This window comes from Chiloscyllium plagiosum, unplaced genomic scaffold (assembly GCF_037043375.1).
Source record: "Chiloscyllium plagiosum isolate Xiang-an unplaced genomic scaffold, Cpla_swu_hap1 HiC_scaffold_6, whole genome shotgun sequence".
Classification (NCBI taxonomy): domain Eukaryota; kingdom Metazoa; phylum Chordata; class Chondrichthyes; order Orectolobiformes; family Hemiscylliidae; genus Chiloscyllium; species Chiloscyllium plagiosum.
In genome coordinates, this window is record NW_028270144.1 from 29,026,764 (window position 1) to 29,048,534 (window position 21,771).

Genomic DNA, 21,771 nt, shown 5'->3' on the forward strand with positions numbered 1-21,771 from the left:
CCAAACGCCAACTCGAGGACACCTCTTCCTACTACCCCCTCGACCATGACCCCACCTCCCATCACCAAACCACCATCTCCCAGATCATACAGAACCTCATCACCTCAGGAGATCTCCCACCCACAGCTTCCAACCTCATAGTCCGGGAACCCCGCACTGTCCGGTTCTACCTCCTTCCCAAGATCCACAAGCCTGACCACCCTGGCCGACCCATTGTCTCAGCATGCTCCTGCCCCACTGAACTCATCTCTACCTACCTCGACACTGTCCTATTCCCCCCTAGTCCAGGAATTCCCCACATACGTTCAAGACACCACCCACACTCTTCACCTCCTCTAAGACTTCCGTTTCCCCAGCCCCCAACGCCTCATCTTCACCATGGATATCCAATCCCTCTACACCTCCATCCGCCATGACCAGGGCCTCCAAGCCCTCCATTTTTTCCTCTCCAGACGTCCCCAACAGTACCCTTCCACCGACACTCTCATTCGTTTGGCCGAACTGGTCCTCACCCTTAACAATTTCTCCTTTGAATCCTCCCACTTCCTCCAGACCAAAGGGGTAGCCATGGGCACACGTATGGGCCCCAGCTATGCCTGTCTCTTTGTTGGCTACGTAGAAGAGTTGATCTTCCGTAATTACACCGGAACCACTCCCCATCTCTTCCTCCGCTACATTGATGACTGCATTGGCGCCACCTCATGCTCCCGCGAGGAGGTTGAGCAATTCATCGACTTCACCAACACATTCCACCCTGACCTTAAATTTACCTGGACCATCTCTGACACCTCCCTCCCCTTCCTGGACCTCTCCATCTCCATTAGTGACGACCGACTTGACACTGACATTTTTTACAAACCCACCGACTCCCACAGCTACCTGGATTACACCTCTTCCCACCCTATCTCTTGCAAAAATGCCATCCCGTATTCCCAATTCCTCCGCCTCCGCCGTATCTGCTCCCAGGAGGACCAGTTCCACCATAGAACACATCAGATGGCCTCCTTCTTTAGAGACTGCAATTTCTCTTCTCACATGGTTAAAGATGCCCTCCAACGCATCTCGTCCACATCCCGCACCTCCGCCCTCAGACCCCACACCTCCAACCGTAACAAGGACAGAACGCCCCTGGTGCTCACCTTCCACCCTACCAACCTTCGCATAAACCAAATCATCCGCCGACATTTCCGCCACCTCCAAACAGACCCCACCACCAGGGATATATTTCCCTCCCCACCCCTTTCCGCCTTCCGCAAAGACCGTTCCCTCCATGACTACCTGGTCAGGTCCACACCCCCCTACGACCCACCCTCCCATCCTGGCACTTTTCCCTGCCACCGCAGGAACTGTAAAACCTGTGCCCATACCTCCTCCCTCACCTCTATTCAAGGCCCTAAAGGAGCCTTCCACATCCATCAAAGTTTTACCTGCACATCCACTAATATCATTTATTGTATCCGTTGCTCCCGATGCGGTCTCCTCTACATTGGGGAGACTGGGCGCATCCTAGCAGAGCGCTTTAGGGATAATCTCCGAGATACCCACACCAATCAACCAAACCGCCCCATGGCCCAACATTTCAACTCCCCCTCCCACTCTGCCGAGGACATGGAGGTCCTGGGCCTCCTTCACCGCCGCTCCCTCACCACCAGACGCCTGGAGGAAGAACGCCTCATCTTCCGCCTCGGAACACTTCAACCCCAGGGTATCAATGTGGACTTCAACAGCTTCCTCATTTCCCCTTCCCCCACCTCATCCTAGTTTCAAACTTCCAGCTCCACACTGTCCCCTTGACCTGTCCGGACTTGTCCGACCTGCCTAGCTCCTTTTCCACCTATCCACTTCACCCTCTCCTCCCTGACATATCACCTTCATCTCCTCCCCCACTCACCTATTGTACTCTATGCTACTTTCTCCCCACCCCACCCTCCTCTAGCTTATCTCTCCATGCTTCAGGCTCTCTGCCTTTATTCCTGATGAAGGGCTTTTGCCCGAAACGTCGATTTTGCTGCTCGTCGGATGCTGCCTGAATTGCTGTGCTCTTCCAGCACCACTGATCCAGAATCTGGTTTCCAGCATCTGCAGTCATTGTTTTTACCAGAGAATCAAGACTCAGTCAACAATGGCAGAGGAGGAGCAGGGCAAGGTCAAGGTGGAGGAACAGGAGAAGAACGTTGAGCTGCTAAAGGAAGTGGTCACAGCCGGCAAAGAGGCACAGTTGGAGGCAAAGACTTGTGCAGGTGAGAGAAGCAGAAAAGGATATATTTGAGACAGAGGAGGAGTTTGTGCTGGCAGAATGGGAGATGAGCGATCTCATTTGTGGTACATCAGTAACCCTTCACGTCTAAAATACTAATGATGAAAATCTCTGGCATTCCCTTGGGTACATTGAACTGGATCAATTAAATTAACTAAGCACAGCATAACTTAAATTGAAATTTAAGTTGAAAGTGAAAGAGTCCAAATTTTTACAATGGGCCATAGAAAAAGTGAATTGTGGGGAGCCTCAGAAAATGGGAGAGATACTAAACGAATATTTTGCATCAGCATTTACTGTGGAAAAGGGCATGGATGATTCAGACTGTAGGGAAATAGTTGGTGATATCTCGAAGAATGTCCATATTACAGAGGAGGAAGTGCTGGATGTCTTGAAATGCAGAAAGGTGGATAAATCTCCAGGACCTGATCAGGTGTACCCTAGAACTCTGTGGGAAGCTAGGGAAGTGATTGCTGGGCCCCTTGCTGACATATTCATATCATCAATAATCACAGGTGAGGTGCCAGAAGACTGGAGGTTGGCTAACGTGATACTTCTGTTTAGGAAGGGTGGTAGAGACAAGCCAGGGAATATAGACCAGTGAGCCTGACGTCGGTGGTGGGCAAGATGTTTGAGGGAATCCTGAGGGACAGGATGTACATGTATTTAGAAAGGTAAGGACTGATTAGGGATAGTCAACATGGCTTTGTGCATGGGAAATTATGCCTCACAAATTTGATTGAGTTTTTTGAAGAAGTAACAAAGAGGATTGATGAGTGATAAATGTGATTTGTATGAACTTCAGTAAGGTGTTCGACAAGGTTCCCCATGGGAGACTGGTTAGCAAGGTTAGATCGCACGGAGTACAGGAAGAACTTATGGGTGACACGGTGGCACAGTGGTTAGCACTGCTGCCTCACAGCACCATAGACCTGGGTTCAATTCCCACCTCGGGCAACTGTCTGTGTGGAGTTTGCATGTTCTCCCCGTGTCTGCGTAGATTTCCTCCAGTTGCTCTGGTTTCCTCCCACAGTCCAAAGATGTGCAAGTTAGGTGAATTGGCCATGCTAAATTGCCCGTAGTGTTAGGTGAAGGGGTAAATGTAGGAGAATGGGTCTAGGTGGGGTGCTCTTCAGAGGGTCGGTGTGGACTTGTTAGGCCAAAGGGCCTGTTTCCACACTGTAAGTGATCTAATCTGATCTAAGTAATCTTAAAAAAAAAACTAGCCATTTGGATACAGAACTGGCTAAAGACAGAGGGTGGTGGTGGAGGGTTCTTTTTCAGACTGGAGGCCTGTGACCAGTGGAGTGCCAAAAGGATCGGTGCTGCGTCCACTACTTTTCATCATTTATATAAATGATTTGAATGTGAGTATAAGAGGTATAGTTATTAGGTTTTGCAGATGACACCAAAATTGGAAGTGTCGTGGACAGCGAAGAAGGTTACCTTGGATTATAACAGGATCTTGATCAGATGGGTCAATGGGCTGAGAAGTGGCAGATGGAGTTTAATTCCGATAAATGTGAGGTGCTGCATTTTGGGAAAGCAAATCTTAGCAGGACTTATACACTTGATAGTAAGGTTCTAAGAAATGTTGCTGAACAAAGAGACTTTGGAGTGCAGGGTCATAGCTCCTTGAAAGTGGAGTCATAGGTAGATAGGATAGTGAAGAAGGCGTTTGGTATGCTTTCCTTCTTCGGTTAGAGTATTGAGTACAGGTGTTGGAGGTTATGTTGCAGCTGTACAGGACATTGGTTAGACTACTGTTGGAATATTGCGTGCAATTCTGGTTGTGAAACTTGAAAGAGTTCAGAAAAGATTTACAAGGATGTTGCCAGGGTTGGAGGATTTGAGCTATAGGGAGAGGCTGAACAGGCTGGGGCTGTTTTCCCTGGAGAGGGCATAGGTTTAGGGTGAGATGGGAAAGATATAAAAGAGACCTTAGGAGCAACTTTTTCACGCAGAGGGTGGTACCTGTATGGAATGAGCTGCCAGAGGATGTGGTGGAGGCTGGTACAATTGCAACATTTAAAAGGCACTTGGATGGGTATATGAATAGGAAGGGTTTGGAGGGATATGGGTTGGGTGCTGGCAGGTGGGACTCGATGTGTTGGGATATCTGGTCGGCATGGTTGGGTTGGACTGAAGGCCCTGTTTCCGTGCTGTACATCTCTATGACTCTAAATCATCCCCAACCAGCAAATATTGAGTGTTTGTTCAAGCTGTAAAAGTCTCAGCTATCAATAGATATCTAGAAATGTTAGTTGGAGCAAGTACTGACTGCAGATTACAGTCCTCGAGTGGTCAAGTGAAAGCGATTGCATTGCCACAAATTAAAGTTTGATGGCATAAAGGCAGCAAATGCAGCTTTCTACAAGTTATGATACAAACAAAATAAACAGATCCTACTGTGTATTTTCAAATCTTTTCCCAACCAAGAAGTTCTCCTTTCCCCTCCATTTCAATTGGCAACAAAATGAACAAGGGATTCCTGAAGAAGGGCTTATGCCCAAAACGTCGATTCTCCTGTTCCCTGGATGCTGCCTGATCTGCTGCGCTTTTCCAGCAACACATTTTCAGCTCTGATCTCCAGCATCTGCAGTCCTCACTTTCTCCCCAACAAAATGAACATCCTAGCAAGACTGGCAGCTAAAGCAGAAAGGTGAGATTAAGAGAAAAATGCATTGTGAATTGCAAAAGGAAGCAAAACTTCCACTATCCACTGGATGTCTTCGAACCCTAATATTGAGGTTCAGTCCACCCTTCTAATTTTTTGTCAATTCTTCATCCTTTCAATGGTGGCAGCAGCTGAGACCACCCAAATCTCAGGCTAGCTCCTTTGTGCCTGATGGAAACCTACTGGACTCTACTTGTATGCCTGAACACCTCCATCTTACTAAATCTCAGAGCTACCACCCTTTCCAATCTCCCTTCTCCAGATTCAGGAGTACAAACCATATCCTCACTTTCTCCTTCGACTACAGCACAGTCGGCATGGATGAGTTGGACCTAAAGGTCTGTTTCCGTGCTATACATCTATATGAGCCAATGATTCTGTGACTACCCCACAATTTCACCGCACCCTTCATTGGCTTCCTAAAGCTATACACCTTGCTCTTCATGTCAATGTATTCCCAATGCCATCTGAGCAACTTTTGTTTTCGCTATTGCTGCCCCACGGAAAAGTGGGATGGGGAGAGGGATTTTTAAAAATGTAGGAAGCTGAGCAGATTGGGTGAGATGTGGGGGGGGGAGGGAGTTGATAGGGAGGTGGTGGAGTGGGTGCCCTGAGGAGGAAATGTGTGGGGGTCCAGAGAGTGGAGCGTGAGGAGCTAGCAGAGTAGGAGGAAGGAAAGGGGGTGAGATTGGACTGGGCTGGGAGAGATGGGAGGAGAGGGTGAGTAGGTAGCAGTTGTCGGATGAGGGAGTAGGAGTGGGTGAAAAGAGAAGGGGGAGGGTGGAGGGAATGGACTATAATAATATATAACAATGTAAGAATAAGATCAGATTGAAATAACTGAGAAGAGTAACTACACCAATCAAAATAAGTAACATATATAGAACTGATATATAATATAAATATAACTATAATGATCTCTATCTGATTAGTCTATGTTAAACAATCACATAGAATTGAAACTTCAAAAAATGTATGAGAATTGTCTAATTTCTTTCCTTCTCTTGTTGAAAGCTTCTATCTCTGACCTTTTCCTTCTTTTGATTTTTTCTAAGGCTGATTAAGCTTTCAGTACAGTTTATTTCCATTTGAGTAATATATATTATTTTAAAAGAGTACCTGTTTGCTGCATTAAAGTTAAACCATTCAACCATTTCTGTGATAATATGTGTTTATTAATATTAAGATACAGATCCACCACTTTAACTTCTTTGGTTTAATTTATACGTACCAAAGATGAAAGTGAGCTATGGGTAAATTTACAGAAACAGCTGTAGCAATGTCTTATAAAATATCCTCAAATGTGTTCCAAAGAAAAAGCCACTTTTCTGTGGAAAGTTTTCTATCTTTTTACATAACATATCAGAACAGTTCAAAATTACAAATCTAAAGCTGGCTTTTCTTTAAAACGATGAACATGTTTGCATGCTCTGACATCAATCTTATGTTTGTAGACTATTATCAAGAAGGCCAGTGATGGAAACATACCTCCTGTCAGCGCATGCAATCCTCGAATCCACAGGAACCACTTTGCCAGTTCTTCAAGCCTGGGAAAACTCTCTGTATTTACCTTTCATCTCTCCAATGGTGTTTTCCAGTGTTTGACAAGGTCCCCGGTGTAATATTTGAGTTCAGTTTCTGCTGCATGCTCCATGCTCCATTTTTTCAGTGTAATCTTCACTTGAAAGTGTTTCAATGCATTCTTGTTGGTTTCACGCATTATTTTCAGTGCTGGCTGTGTGGTCTCATGTGGTTCACTTACAGCGGTCAGAGGTTTTTCTATTTCTGCCATTAATGCAAATCACAGAAGCTTCAGCTCTGGACGGCCAGCAAACGAAATCCCACCTGTTTGGAGCAAGGATCTAACAAAGAGGCATTTAGCACAGGTTTGGCAGTTATGTCAGAAACATTTAGTTTCATGCAACATTCCAGACAGAGTCAAACAGCAGCCTTGAAATCAACACCTTTTACATTGTCTGAAGTGAGTTTGGAGAAGACTGTTGCAAATAGGATAAATATTTTAAAATTGAAACTTACGGCTCAGCAGACATGGCAATTGTAACGCATTTCAAAGTAGAAACGCCCTCAATCAGTTTCCATTGCTCATCCTGCAGTTGAAGCATTCAAGCATTAGATCGTTTAGTTACAGAGCTATCTGAAAGTACAGTTGTTTTGGCCCACTCTTGCTCATTGAGTCTTTTGTACATGTCATGTACTGAATTCTTTACAAAACTGGATCAACTGATGTTGTTCAACCTGAAGTTGTTTTTGTTTTCTTTTGAGTACTTTTGCTGTCATGTTGATGTGTTTGGAGTACGCAGTTCAGCTCTTTATACTGATATGGTCCAAACCATGTGAAGAAACGTCATCATTTATGGCTAGCTGCAAAATATGGGACAAACGATTAACAGATTCCCATGTAACATATTGGGGAGAATGTCATGTTGTTTGCAAAGTTAAAAATCACACAAGACCAGGTTATAGTCCGACAGGTTTATTTGAAACTTTGAGGATTGTTAAATATATCATTTTACTTGCGTTTCGTCCCCTGTCTAGGTGACATCCTCAGTGCTTGGGAACCTCCTGTGAAGCGCGTCTGTGATCTTTCCTCCGGCATTTATAGTGGTTTGAATCTGCCACGTCCGGTTGTCAGTTCCAGCTGTCTGCTGCAGTGGCCGGTATATTGGGTCCAGGTTGATGTGCTTATTGATTGAATCTGTGGATGAGTGCCATGCCTCTAGGAATTCCCTGGCTGTTCTCTGTTTGGCTTGTCCTATAATAGCAGTGTTGTCCCAGTCAAATTCATGTTGCTTGTCATCTGCGTGTGTGGCTACTCAGGATAGCTGGTCGTGTCATTTCGTGGCTAGTTGGTGTTCATGGATGTGGATCATTAGCTGTCTTCCTGTTTGTCCTATGTAGTATTTTGTGCAGTCCTTCCATGGGATTTTGTACACTACATTGGTTTTGCTCATGCTGGGTATTGGGTCCTTCGTTCTGGTGAGTTGTTGTCTGAGAGTGGCTGTTGGTTTGTGTGCTGTTATGAGTCCTAGTGGTCGCAGCAGTCTGGCTGTCACAACACACTTCACATTCAACAACCAAATATATGAACAAATCAACAGCACACCCATGGGCTCACCCATCTCTGGACTCATAGCAGAAGCGGTAATGCAAAGATTAGAACAAACAGTCTTACCGCAAATTCAACCCAAACTCTAAGTCAGATATGTGGATGACACCTTTGTAATCATTTAAACACAGAAATAGAGAACACACACCGGATCATCAATGCCACACTCACAGGAATCCGATTCACGAGAGAGGAAGAAAAGAACAACCAACTCCCATTCCTAGACGTGACGGTACAGAGAACACCAAACGGAGAATTCACCACAAAGGTATACAGGAAAGCCACACACACAGACCAAGTCCTGAACTACGAAAGCAACCACCCCAACACACACAAAAGAAGTTGCATCAAGACACTATTCAAAAGGGCCACAACACACTGCAGTACACCAGAACTGCAAAAAGAGGAAGAAGAACACCTATACAATGTATTCACCAAAAACAGATCCCCGCGCAATTTCATCAACAGATGCCTAAGGGAAAGACAACGGAATGAGGACATGCCGCAACCCAAAAGGACTAGCCACGTTACCATACATCAAGAGCATTTCTGAACTGACAGCCAGACTACTGCGACCACTAGGACTCATAACAGCACACAAACCAACAGCCACTCTCAGACAACAACTCACCAGAACGAAGGACCCAATACCCAGCATGAGCAAAACCAATGTAGTGTACAAAATCCCATGGAAGGACTGCACAAAACACTATATAGGACAAACAGGAAGACAGCTAACGATCCGCATCCATGAACACCAACTAGCCACGAAACGACATGACCAGCTATCCTTAGTAGCCACAAATGCAGATGACAAGCAACATGAATTTGACTGGGACAACACCACTATTATAGGACAAGCCAAACAGAGAACAGCCAGGGAATTCCTAGAGGCATGACACTCATCCACAGATTCAATCAATAAGCACATCGACTTGGACCCAATATACCGACCACTGCAGCGGACAGCTGGAACTGACAACCAGAAGCGGCAGATTCAAACCACTACAAATGCCGGAGGAAAGATCACAGAAGCGCTTCGCAGGAGGCTCCCAAGCACTGAGGATGCCACCTAGACAGGGGATGAAACGTCTGCAACACAAATTTCCAGCTCGGCGAACAGAACTACAACAGTATTCAGGTTTTACAAAAGTCATCAATGTGTGAAAACTTGTGCCCTCAGTGACACTGGAAGGCAAAATTTCAGGAGTGATCATTGCACATTTCAGCTCTGGTAATTAGATTCCCTACAGCGTGGAAACAGGGCCTTCGGCCCAACAAGTCCACACCGACCCGCCGAAGCGCAACCCATCCAGACCCATTTCCCCTCAGACTAATATACCTAATACTATGGGCAATTTAGCACGGCCAATTCACCTAACCTGCACGTCTTTGGACTGTGGGAGGAAACCGGAGCACCCGGAGGAAACCTACACAGACACGGGGAGAATGTGCAAACTCCACACAAGTCAGTCGCCTGAGGCAGGAATTGAACCCAGGTCTCTGGCGCTGCGAGGCAGCAGTGCTAACGACTTTGCCACCGTGCCGCCCAATTTCTTGGCAAATTACATGTTGCATTTTCTTGAACTGCCAGAAACAAACTGTGTCAGTTTCATTTGATACTTTCCTTTTTCACATGAAACAGAATGATGTTTGAACTTTAATAGGCTCAGCATTGTGCCAATGCTGTTTAAATAACACAGCGCTGCTCCATTTAGTTTACATTTAATGGTGAGCTCCTCCATTCTTGTGAAATGATTTCAGGAACTGCTCCCTTCTCGACTGCTCCCTTTTCAGAATACAGGTATACTCCCTGCTCAGGATAAGCATTTTCCAAAAATTGTGATAGCCTAGTTGGTGTTAGTATTGCTGTGTATTTTTTTAAATGTGCTATCAAAACGTCACAACATTATTTCACCAATTTGTTTTAACTGTTAACTATATATATAAAACGACAAGATCAACACCTATCAAACAGCCTTTTGCCTGATTACAATTTAATATCCATAATTTCCATGACAATTTACTCCTCGTGATCTAGAGAAATGTGTTGATAATAATCTCCCCCGCTCCTCAATCAGCTGCAACATTAGAATTGTGGTTTCAGTTACCAAAATGATTAATTATTGTTCTTTTGTATTACAATAAAAAAAATAAGCATTATCCACCAGGCTTCTTTAAAAAACACAAAATAATCTGTTTTAAAACAAATACAATTTATTCTTAAATCAAATGACAGAATATGATTAACATTTTAGCCATGAGTATGATCTAGAAATTAAACTATCTCCTCTCATTCCCACACACAGACATTAATAACACACAATAAAGCAAACTCAAGTCAAAACAAAAAGGGCATAATATGATTGCTGTGGACGAAGGGTCTGGAAACACAGGATAAAATGTGATTCCATCTTACATCCAGACAATTGCCTGTTAACCAAGCTGAAATGTGGCCGAACACTTCAACTCCCCCTCCCACTCCGCTGAGGACATGCAGTTTCTGGACCTCCTTCATCGCCACTCCCTTACCACACGACGCCTGTAGGAAGAATGCCTCATCTTCCACCTCGGGACCCTCCAACCCTATAGCATCAATGTGGATTTCACCAGTTTCCTCATTTTCCCTCCCCCACCTTATCACAGTTCCAAACTTCCAGCTCAGCACCGCCCTCATGATCTGTCCCACCTATCCATTTTCCTTCCCACCTGTCTACTTCACCCTCCTCTCCGACTTATCACCTTTACTCCCACCTCCATCCACCCATCGCACTCTCAGCTACCTTCCCTCCAGTCCCAACCCCCTCCCATTTATCTCTCCACCCCCAAGGCTCCCAGCCTCATTCCTGTTGAAGGGCTTTTGCCCGAAAAGTCGATTTTCCTGCTCCTTGGATGCTGCCTGATCCGCTGTGCTTTTCCAGCACCACGCTCTTGTCTCTAATCTCCAGCATCTGCAGTCCTCATTTTCGACTAACTATAGATTGATGACAAATGTCCAGTTTGAATTTGAACAACTTGGATTTGAGTCTTTGAGAATTGGTCACAATTCACTAATTCAGGTTTTACCAAATAGACAGAAAAACTCATGGTTGAAAATGCTATCAGATTCCCAGGAACTTTTAAGAAACAGGACTTGAGAGAAGAATCTGCACCTTTTGGAGTGTCTTCTTCATTCTGACTTTTAGATCAGTAGAACAGAACAATAAATCCAGATTGAGATGCTAGACAAACATTAGCATAGGGGCACCTAGTCCTCTCAAAGCTATTTTTTTCCCAGTGTAAAGATAATAAACCCCATCTGTTATCTGCTTGAAAGCTTTGCTGAGCACCTGATTTTCACTAAAATATCAGCTGGCAAAAAGAACACACTGAACCCTTGACTACATTTCCAAGAAATCACATTGTAATCTCTTTCCAGTCCAGAAAATGTCCACATAGTTCAACATCTTCCAGTATTTCCCAGATAGTCTTTGAATGTCAATATCTATTCCCAATGATAGTGATTTCACTTGAACACTACTGAATGGTTTATAAGAAAATAAATATTTGTAATCGATGTACTTGGAGTCTGTGTGCTTTCATTTCATGTTCACTGATTTCAATAGATCACGTTATATGCCAGCAATAACTGAATGAATGCTTTGGAAAACAGATTGAATGCTTTGAACACAGGATGTCACAACTGAGTGTGCTCAAACACTGTTGAGTGCAAAGGGATGTCAAATATTTCTATGATGTGGAGATTCAGGTGTTGGACTGATATGAACAAAGTTAAAAATCACACAACACCAGGTTATAGTCCAACAGGTTTATTTGGAAGTACAGGTTTTCCGAGCACTGCTCCTTCATCAGGTCGCTAGTGGGGCAGAATCATAGGACACAGAATTTATAGCAAAAGATCAAAGTGTCATACAACTGATGTGATATATTGAACACACCTAGATGGCTATTAAGTCTTTAATCACTTAGAATGAGGATGCAGGTTATGATTGATTAATTTGTCACTCCCAGAACTTCTTTCAAGTCATAGTTCCAAGATAACTTAAGGTTTTATCAGTATTAAAAAAAGTGACATCTCAGCTCAACCAATGTATTAAAAGTGTGAGGTTAGAGTCTGTCTGTATCCCAACCTTGTGTCAGACTAGTTCTATTTCCAAAGTAGAAATTTATAAAATGTTACATGGACTGACTGCTTACAGATTGTGTGCTTTTTGAACAAAATGGAATGCATTTGCTAATACAAATCCGCAAATGCAAATTCACCCCATAGACTTATATGTGTGTGTGCGAGCATGAGTGAGAGAGTTTGTGTGTGTGCATGTGAGTTCGTATGTGTCCTGCATAGAGTGTGCATGTGAGTGTGACGGAGTATATGCCTGTGAGAAAGCATGCACATCAGTGTGTCTGTGTGTGTGTGTCTGAGAGATCATGTGTATGAGAGACGGTCTGTGCGAGTGTGATCTTGTATAAGAGTGTGTTGTAACAGAGAGTGTATAGTGTATTGGGGCCACCTGTAGTGTGACATGAACCCAAGGTCCTGGTTGAGTGCCGAAATTGGCTATCAGCCTCTGTTCAGTGGATCTGCATTGTTGCATATCCCGAAGATCCGAGGCCGAATGTCCCTGGCCACTGAAGTGCTCCCCAACTGGGACGGAACAACCTGTCTCGTGATTGTTGTGCAGTGTCCATTCACCCATTGTCATAGCATCTGCTTGGTCTCACCAATATACGATGCCTCGGAGCATCTTTGCGTGCAGTGTATGAGATAGACAACATTGGCCAAGCCTGACCATGCAATCATAGATCGCAAAATGTAAGAGCAGAAGTTAACTATTTGACCCATTGAGTTCATTCTGCCCTTCACTGAGATCATAGTTTATCTAAAAATCCTCAAATCCATTTTTCTGCCTTGCCCACAGCCCCAGATTCCCTTACTGAATAACAATCTGTCCATCTCAGCCTTGAATTTACTTGATGACCCAACATCTACAGCTTAGAAGAATTCTCCAGATTCTGTGCCCTCTGAGAGAAGAATGTCCTCTTCATCTTTGTCTTAAATAGCTATCCCACTCCCTAAGATAATGACCTTGATTCTGATACATCCACAAGGGAAACAGCCTCTCAGTGTCCTCCCTGGCAAGTGACTAAGAATATGTTCAATATTGTCACTTCGAATTCTTCTAAACCCCAATGAGTATAGGCTAATTTACTCAAAGTCTCATTGCCAGAAGATATCCCCATAACTGGAAACAACTTCGTGAATCTTTTCTGAACTGCTTTCAATGCCATTATATCTATCCTTAGATTAAGGGATCAAAACTGTTCATAGTATTCTAGGTGTAGTAAAGAAGTGCCTTGTGTAGTTTAAGCAATTTTTTCCTATTTGTGTCCTCAATTCCCTTTGAGCTAAAAGTCAACTTTTAGTTTGCTTTCCCTATTACCTATTAAACTTGGATGTTTGCTTGGATGCAGGCCACTGTCCCTGCCTGTTTCAAGAGGGCCAACATCATCCTTGTGCCGAAGAAGTCTCATACAGCATGTCTCAATGACTCTCGCCCTGTGGCCTTAACTTCAGTGGTCATGAAGTGCTTTGAAAGGCTGGTCATGGCATTAATCAACTCCAACCTCCCTACTACTCTTGACCCTCTTCAGTTTGCCTATCGGACCAACAGATCCACATCAGATGCCATATCACTTGCCCTTCATTCCTCCCGAGAACATCTTGACATCAAGACCAGCTACGTAAGAATCCTACTCATTGACTGCAATTCAGCCTTCAACAATATTATCCCCTCGAGACTGATTACTAAACTTAGTGATCTCGGATTAAGCCTCACTCTCTGCAACTGGATCCTCAGTTTCCTGACTCACAGGCCACAATCAGTGAAGATTGGGCACAATATTTCATCCTCACTAACACTCAACACTGGAGCCCCTCAGGGGTGCATACTCAGCCCTCCATTGCACTCACTGTATACCCATGACTGCGTCACCAAATACCAGACTAATGCCATTTACAAGTTCGCTGATGACATCACCATAGCTGGTCGAAGCTCAGATGATGACAAAACACCCACAGACGGGAGGTGGAAGACCTGGAAAAATGGTGCACTGAGAAAAACATAGCTCTCAATGCCGGCAAAACCAAGGAACTCATTATTGACTTTCAGCAGCATGTTACTCATGCCCCCCTACACATTAACAGCACAGCGGTGGAATGAGTGGAGACTGTCAAGCTCCTGGGAGTGGTCATCCACAACAAGCTTTCTTGGACTCTTCATGTGGATGCACTAGTTCCAAAGGCCCAATAATGTCTTTTTTTTTCTCAGACAGCTGAGGAAATTTGGCATGATGGTGAATACCCTTGCCATCGAGAGCATTCTGTCTGAATGTATCACTGTCTGGTATGGCAACTATACCAGTCAAGTTCGGAAACAGTTACAGAGAGTGGTAAACTCGGCCCTGACAATCACAAAAGCCAATCTCCCATCTATAGAATCCATCTACCAGACCTGTTGTCAAGGAAAAGCCGCTAGCATTCTTAAAGATCCATCCCACTCTGGCAATGTTTTTCAACAACATATACTATTGGGGAGAAGGTACAAAAGCCTGAACACATGTACCAGCTGGTTTCGTAAAAGTTTCTACCCTACTATTGTTAGTTTACTGAATGGACTCACAAACTCTTAACATTCACCTATACCTATGTTTTTGTTTTTGCTGCTGTTTACCTATTATTTACTCTCTAAGCTACTTCACGATGTGATCTGCCTGTATTACTCGCAAGACAATGCTTTTCACTGTGCCTCGGTACACGTGACAATAAATTCAACTCAATTCAATTCTTTGATTTATGCACAAAGACCCACAAATCCATTAGACCTGTAGCTTTCTACAGCCTTTCTCTATTTAAGTGAAATTTAGCTCCTCTTCTCTTCCTGCATAAGTGCATAAGATCACATTTTCTCATGTTATACTTCATCTGCTAAGCTTTCGCTCAGCAAATTGAAAAGATGAATGGTCAAGATTACTGGAACCAAAACTAGTCGCAATTTGGAATATTTATGTGAAATTTCTCAAAACATTCCTCTTCAGGAGGAAAAGGATAGCACTATGATCAGACTCACTAGCCCCTTACAGTAGCAACTTTAAGAATACCAAGCACATTTTAGGTAGGGCGGAAGACATGCATCATCTACAGTGGAGACCGCAATTTTTGGTAACCCTTGGTTCAAATGATACAGCAGCCAATGACGCCAAGGGACCTTATTGCACCTCCTCCAAGGTGACATTGACCTGTTCCCAGCTAAACTTGTATGGTTGACATCTGTTCAAGGAAGGCATAGTAACATCCCAGCTTCCTTTGCCAATGTACCTTGTTCCTTCCAGACCAGAGTTGAATTATCAAGCTGGACATGGGGAAGGGTCTATCTCATCCAACCATTGACCATCAGTGAAATGCACCAAGCTCTGCACTTTGAAAGTGGGCGATCCAAACCTACAAACATGAATGAGGTAGCAGATGACTTCAATAACTAATTTTGTTTGTAATTATTTTATTGATAACATCCCCAAAATGCAGCTTTTTGAAAATAACCTTGTCACAAAGGAGAACTTTCACTGAATAGTCAAGATTCACTCAGTTTTTTTTCACTTCTCATTTTCCCTCATGAACATTGATCTATTCTGAGAGAATTCTTGAAGAAGAATATTATATGTGAAAGCAGAGGCACTTATTGATGTTCTTCCATCCAATCATACATAGCTTTGGCTTACTTCAATACTTTTATTGCGAATGTGCATTTCATGCTTCCTATATCAATGCAATTGACTTTCCATTTGTAAATATATAAATGTTCTTCTATCATTACAACATTTCTATTTAATATATCTACATCATTTAATTGGCATTAATCTTAATATACATAAAACCACCTGTGGGTCAGACTGTTCTAACTTCCTTATCTTTGAGATCACTCTGTCAATGGTGACATGTTTACTCAGTGCTATTAAATCATGAATAAGTATGTTTATACATGCATTTATCAAAGATCTTTATATGAAACATTGTTTACTATGCCAGTCACTCAGACAGTGAGGTCATATCTTAGCTAACCTATACATTCAGATATTTCTCTGGAGTTTAGTTACATCAACTTCTAAAATTCTATTAATTCCGTCCTATTGTTGAATGGCTCATGTTCCTGAAATTGTTATTGCATTAACTGCTATATATTTTGTCTAAGTTTGCAAATAATGGTCTTGTGTATGTTCCACACCAGCATCTTCAGACCCTACCATACCTAATCCTGTTAGTAATGTTACCAGTTTAATTTTTGATCTCTTTCTCCATCATGGTTTTCCAGGTTCAAGTCCCACTTGTTCCAGAGATGTGCAATAACACCTCTGAACAGGTTGATTTGAAAATATCTATCTTCCTTCTCCTTAAATAATTGTTTACTTCAACTACTCCTTTGTGGTTTCCATTTTCTTCCTGGTAACTCAAAAAGTCATTTCTCCTGAATTAATTGGTGGATTTAGAGTCATAGAGTCATATGGCTGTATAGCATCGTAACAGACCCTTCAGTCCAACTTGTCCATGCCAACCAGATATCCCAATCTAATCCAATCCCATTTGGTCCATATCCTTCTGAACACTTCCTGTTCAGATACCCATCCAGATGTGTTTTAAATGTTGTAATTTTACCAGCTTCCACCACTTCCTCTGGCAGCTCATTCCATACGCATACCATCCTCTGCATGAAAAAAGTTGCCCCTCAGGTCCCTTTTAAATCTTTCTGCTCCCATCTTAAACACATGACCTCTAGATTTAGACTCCCTTACCCTGGGTAAAAGACCTTGACTATTCACCCTACCCATGCTCTTCATGATTTTACAAACCTCTATAAGGTCACCACACAGCCACCGTCATTCCAGAGAAAATAGCCCAGCCTATTCAGCCTTTCCCTATAGCTTAAACCCTCCAACCATGGCAACATCCTTGAAAATATTTTCCATACCTTTTCAATATTAACAAAATGCTTCCTATTGTAGGGAGACCAAAACAGAAAGCAGTATTCCATAAGTGGCCTAACCAATGTCCTGTACAGCCATAACATGATCTCCCAACTCCTATACTCAATGTACTGACCAACAAAGGCAAGCCTGCCAAACATCTGCTTCATTCCTTTTCTTGAAAAAGAGATACTTCTTAAAAAGTCCTTTAATTTCAAACATTTATTCAATGCACGTTTAATATTTCATTCACTGAAAAATGATTTGAATTGTAATGCTATCTTTTAAATAATTCAGTACAGTGGAGTCTCTTCGCCTTTTCTCTTTGTTCTTTCAATTACTGGCAAGGGTGGCATTTGTTGGTCATCTCTAACTTCCCTTGAACTGAGTGACTTGCTATTTTGAAAGGCAGTTAGAAGTCCAGTTAAGAGGCAGGTGAGTGACCCTGAAATGATATATAGACCAGATTGAGCAAGAATGACAGAATTTCTTCCCCAGAGGAGATCAGTGAACTAGATGGGTTACTACAACAATCAAGGACAATTGGTGTAACTACTGGGCATGTCAGATCTAAGGCAGAAATATAGCTTGTTTGATCATGTTTTGTTTTATTTTGCTTTGTTTTTAACAAGGTGATGTCTGACTGAGAGAGAAGCGTGCAATTTTGCAGGCTTTGTTTTAATAATAAAACAGAAGTTTGTTAAACAAAAGAAATGAAGATAAAACCAATATGTTTACATACATCACAAGTGACAGATAAAAGAATTTTGAAGATAAAGTAAAGGTAGAATCCCATTCATTCCAAAATACTGCTTTTGAAGTTCCAAAAAAGAAAATCCCCTGTGCAGTATCCAAAAGCACCATTTTATAGAAGTCACACCAGAATGAAAAATCTTTTCCTAATGTTTGAATTATCTAAAGATAACTATGACTTTTACTCCTGGACTGGAAATTCTGTAGGATCTCTCTGGAACCATCATGCATTTTAGCTTAAATACACCCAGCTTCAAATAATCTCTTCATGGGTTTATCCTAACACTTCTGTTTTGTATTATCACTTGTTCCATATTCAAAAGTAATGTAGTTTTACTATATGTTGCCCTTCCCAGGAGCACTGGTGTATACAACCATCTCCAACCAAAGACTTTACAGAACTGCCCCAAAACAAAGTAAAGCCTAAATGATTTTGAATCTTAATAAGGAGAACGACGGTGGTATGAAGTATGAGTTGGCTATGATTGATTGGAAAATGTTACTGTAAGGATTGATGGTGAATAGGCAATGGCAAACATTAAAAGAGTGAATGTGTGAACTACAAAATCTGTTTATTCCTATCTGGTGGGGGAGTCCAGGTACAGTTACCAAACCAGAGCTTATGAGGGAGGCTAGGGATAGTATTAGGTACAAAAAAGAGGCATACAAATTGGCAAGAAAGATCAAAAGACATGAAGTTTAGAACCTATTAGAAGTCAGCAAGGGAGGGCCAAGAGATAGATCAACAAAAGGAAAAATAATGAAAGTAAGCTTGCAGGGAACATAAGAAATTATTGTAAATGTTTCTATAGGTATGTGAAGAGAAACAGATGGGTGAAAATTAATGCTTTCACAAACCTTACAGTCAGAAACATGGCAATTTAAATTTGGAAACAAAAAAAATGATTGATTAACTAAATTCATACTTTGTTTCTGGTGCCCACAAAGAAGGACATGAATATTGTACCGAAAATCAAATAAAACATAAGGTTCAGTGAGAAGGAGGAAATGAAGCAAATCTGTGTAGTAGAGAATTTTTGTTGAAACAATTGTTGGGATTGAGGTTAGATAAATCCCCAAGGCCTGATAATTTATATCCTGAGAATACCTAAGCAAGTGGCCTGGAACTAATGGATGCATTGGTAGTCATTTCTTAAGACTCTGGAATAGTTCCTTCAGATTGGAGGGTAGCTAATGTAACCCCACTATTAAAAAAGGAGGTAAAGAGAAAAAAGTGAGTCTGACATCAATAGTGGGGAACTTGCTGGAGTCCATTAACAAGGATTTTAAAGTAGAGCATTTAAAAAACAGTGATACAATCAGGCACAGTCAACATGGATTAACAAAGGGAAATCATGCTTGATAAATCTACTAGAATTCTTCCCTACTAGTGGATGTGATTTATTTGAATTTTCAGAAGACTTTTGACAAAAGTCCCACATAACAGATTAATCCATAAAATTAAAGTGCATGTGTTTGGGGATAGTGTATTGAGATGTATAGAAAATTGGTTTTCAAACAACAAACTAAGAGTAGGAAAGAATGGGTCTTTCTCTGAGTGGCAGGCCAGGATTAGTGGGGTCCTGCAGGGATTGGTACTTGAACCCTAGCAATTCACAATATTTATTAATGATTTAGATGAGGGAACTAAATGGAATATCTCAAACATTGCAGTCAATACAACCCTGTGTGGAAGGGTGAGATATGAGGAGGAAGCAAAGATTTTGCAATGTAATTTGGACAGTCTGAGTGAATGGGCAATTGCATAGCAAATGTAATCTAATGTGAATAAATATGAGGTTGTAAATTGAGAGAGGGGAATGTTCAACGAGACCTGGGTGTCCTCGAGCACCTGTTGCTGAAAGTAACCATGCAGATGCAGGAGACATGAAAGAAGGAAACTGTATTTTGGCATTTACATTGAGAGGGTTCACGTACAGGAACACAGAAATCTTCATGCACTTATACAGGGCATTGGTGAGGCTACGCCTGCAATATTGTGTATTCTTATCATTTCCTTATCTGAGTTCTTGTTACGGGCGGCATGATGGCACAGTGGTTAGCACTGCTGCCTCACAGCGCCAGAGACCCAGGTTCAATTCCCACCTCGGGCAACTGTCTGTGTGGAGTTTGCACATTCTCCCCATGTCTGCGTGGGTTTCCTCCAGGTGCTCCGGTTTGCCTCCCACAGTCCAAAGATGTGCAGGTTAGGTGAATTGGCCATGCTAAATTGCCAGTAGTGTTAGATGAAGGGGTAAATGTAGCATAATGGGTCTGGGTGGGTTGCTCTTCGGAGGGTCGGTGTGAACTTGTTGGGCTGAAGGGCCTGTTTCCATTCTGTAAGTAATCTAATCTAAGAGGAGTTTTCATAGAAACCTGTAAAACTTGAACAGACTTGGTAGTGTTGTAAAGCAGGGAGACCTAGGGCGCAGGTACATACTTTTTGAAGTTTGTGTCATATATAGATAAAGAGATTAAGAATACAGTTAGCACACTGTTTTCATTGCTCAGACTTTGAGTATCAGAGTCGGGATGTTATTTTGAGGTTGTATAAGACATTGGTAAGATCTCTTCTGGAGTACTGTGTCCAGTTCTGGTCACACTATTATAGGAAAGATATTATTCTGCTGGAGAAGTTTCATAAGAAATTTACCAGAATGTTGCCAGGAATGAGTCATAAGGAGAGGCTGGGTATGCTGGGATATTTTTCATTGTTGTGTAGGAGATTGCGGGGTGACCTTATAGAAGTTTATAAAATCATAAAGAGCAGAGATACCTGAATCTGGATTAGTGGTGTTGGAAGAGCACAGCAGTTCAGGCAGCATCCAAGGAGCTTCGAAATCGACATTTTGGGCAAAAGCCCTATGGCAGGTGTCTTTTCCCTAGGGTGGGAGATTTCAAAACTAGGGGGCACATTTTAAGGTGAGAGGAGAAGGATTCAAAAATGACATTGGAGGCAATTTTATTTATTCAGAGAGAGGTTTGTATGTGGAATGAACTTCGAGAGGAAGCGGTGGATGCAGGTGCAGTTACAATGTTTAAAAAACATTTAGATAAGGATATGAATTAGAAATGTATGGACCAAATGCAGGCAGATGGGACTAGTTTTGGGATTATGGTTAGTATGGACTCGTTGGACCGAAGAGTCTGTTTCCATACTGTATGATTCTATGACTCTATGACTAGATTGGTTAGATGCAGGAAAAATATTCCCAGTGGCGGGGGAGTCCAGGTACAGAGGTCATAGTTTAAGGATAAGAGGTAAACCTTTAGGACTGAGGTGAGGAGAAATTTCTTCAGCCAGAGAGTGGTGAGCCTATGGAATTCACTGCCACAGCAAGTGGTTGAAGCTAAAACATTATGTGTTTTCATGAAAGGTAACTATATGTCTTGTGGCTAAAGGGATCAAGGAATGGATGAGGGGAGGGGAGGGGTTGCTAGTCAGCAGGATTAGGATATTGAACTTGATGATCAGCTGTGATCATAGTGAATGCCAGAGCAGGCTTGAAATTTTGAATGGACTTCTCCTGCTCCTAAATTCTCTGTTTCTATGTTAAAAAAAAGGTTTCACTCTAAACGATGGGTATTTCCCTAAGTTTGATTAGAATTTGATCTTATTGCCATGTGTACTCAAGAACAGGGATACAGGTGAAAAGTTGACAAAATCACCATTCTCTGCTGCCATCTTAGGTACAAGAAACAGAATTAACAGAAACTTCCATCTTAGATACAAAGCCAAAACATCCATTAGATACAATAAAAACAGAATTTAAAAAAAAGCTAAAGTGGAAATACAGCAGACAGAACCAGGAAAAAAGGGATACATCTGTAATTTAATTTCTTATCTCCATCAGGTAAGTGAAGCCACAAGTCACTGCTAACTTGCTGCTGTCGCGATGCTTGAAACTCACTCCATCTGCTGTCACCACTGGTGCATAGAAA

At 42.4% G+C, this 21,771-nt stretch overlaps 1 pseudogene; it reads right to left on the bottom strand.

Annotated features, from left to right (window-relative positions):
• Positions 1–6,507: 6,507 nt before the first annotated feature.
• Positions 6,508–21,771, bottom strand: part of LOC148149730 (uncharacterized) — a 74,779-nt pseudogene continuing 59,515 nt past the window's right edge.